This window comes from Gossypium arboreum, chromosome 3 (assembly GCF_025698485.1).
Source record: "Gossypium arboreum isolate Shixiya-1 chromosome 3, ASM2569848v2, whole genome shotgun sequence".
NCBI lineage: Eukaryota > Viridiplantae > Streptophyta > Magnoliopsida > Malvales > Malvaceae > Gossypium > Gossypium arboreum.
In genome coordinates, this window is record NC_069072.1 from 45,537,892 (window position 1) to 45,539,638 (window position 1,747).

General features: G+C 38.9%; 1 non-coding gene across 1 annotated transcript; it reads left to right on the plus strand.

The window, feature by feature from the left end:
- Positions 1-1,276: 1,276 nt before the first annotated feature.
- Positions 1,277-1,383, plus strand: LOC128290959 (small nucleolar RNA R71). The gene has a single exon (XR_008280738.1). It is a non-coding gene; the product is annotated as a small nucleolar RNA R71 (small nucleolar RNA).
- The last annotated feature ends 364 nt before the right edge of the window (positions 1,384-1,747 follow it).

Sequence of the window (1,747 nt, forward strand, 5' to 3'; positions counted from 1 at the left end):
AGTTTTGTCTGACAGTTGAATACTCATCCTAGTTTGTTTAGGTTTCCCAAGACCTAGTTGTTTAAACATTTTATAGGGCATGACATTTATACTCGCCCCTAAATCGGCCAAAGCATTATCAATATTTAAACTACCAACTATACAAAGAGTAGTAGAACTCCCTGGATCTTTCAACTTGTTGGGTAGTTTGTTTTGTAGAATTGCTGAGCAAACTGCATTTAATTCCACATGCGACGAATCATCTAATTTCCGTTTGTTTGCCAGAAGCTCCTTTAAAAATTTAATCGAGTTGGGCATCTGCGAAAGAGCTTCAATAAACAATAAGTTATTATGTAATTTTTTTAAAAGGTTAAGAAATTTACCGAATTGTTCATCTATGCGGTATTTTTTTGTCACGTTGGGGTATGGCACACGAGGTGTATATTCTTTACTTACTAGTTTTTGTTTACTCTGGTTTTCATCCACCTTATCTTTACTTACCACACTTTCTTGCCTTGGTTCTGGTTTGGAGTCAACTAACCCTTCTTCATATCAAACAGTAATCCCATGGAGTTGCTCTCTTAGGTTAGTCTCGGTGTTGCTAGCCAAGCTACCTTGTGGTTTTTCTGAGATCAGCTTAGCAAGTTGACCTATTTGATTCTCGAGCCCTTGAATCAACGCTTGATGATTTTTAAGCACTGTTTCAGTGTTTTGGGAACGTGTTTCTGATACCGAGATAAATTTCGTCAACATCCCCTTAAGGTTCGGCTTCTTTTCCTGCTAGTAAGATGGTTGAAAGCTTGGAGGGGGTTGTGGTATTTGATTGCCTTGACCACCCCTCGAGAAGTTGGGATGGTTCCTCAAACCTGCATTGTAAGTATTACTATAGGGGTTATTCTGAGGTATAGAATTGTTACCCGTATAGTTGACTTGTTCGTTCGTAGTGCCAAGGTCGTAGGCTAGGCATTCTGGATTATTCATTCCTCCTCTACTTGTGTCACACTACATCACCAGATGTACCTGCGTAGAAACACATAAACCATCAATCTTTTTATTTAAGAACTCTTCTTGGTTTAATAACATGGTAAATGTGTCGAGGTTGAAAACACCAGCGGCTTTTGTCGGCTTTGTCCTCATGACTTGCCACTGATAATTATTCAATGACATCTCTTCAATAAACTCATAAGCCTCCTTAGGTGTTTTGTTATTTAGGGTACTGCTGGCGGCTGCATCGATCAGTTGTCTAGTTGAGGGGTTCAAACTATTGTAGAAAGTTTGAACCTGTAACCATAAGGGTAACCCATGGTGAGTGCACCTTCTCAATAAATCCTTATACCTCTCCCATGCATCATATAGGGTTTCTAAGTCCATTTGTACAAAGAAAGAGATATCATTCCTCAACTTTTCCATTTTGGCCGGCGAAAAGTATTTTAACAGAAACTTTTCGATCATTTGCTCCTATGTTGTGATGGACCCTCGTGGTAGAGAGTTTAACCACTATTTAGCTTTATTCCTCAATGAGAAGGGAAACAACAAAAGGTGAATGGCATCATCAGAAACGCCATTAGTTTTGAAAATATCACAGCACTCCAGAAAGTTAGCCAAATGAGTATTTGGATTCTCATCTTGCAAACCATCGAACTGAATAAACTGTTGGATCATTTGAATGGTGTTTGGCTTCAGTTCAAAGTTATTTCCAGCAATAGCAGGTCTCACAATACTCGATTCAGCCCTATTAAATTAGGCTTGGCATAGTCGTACATAATAC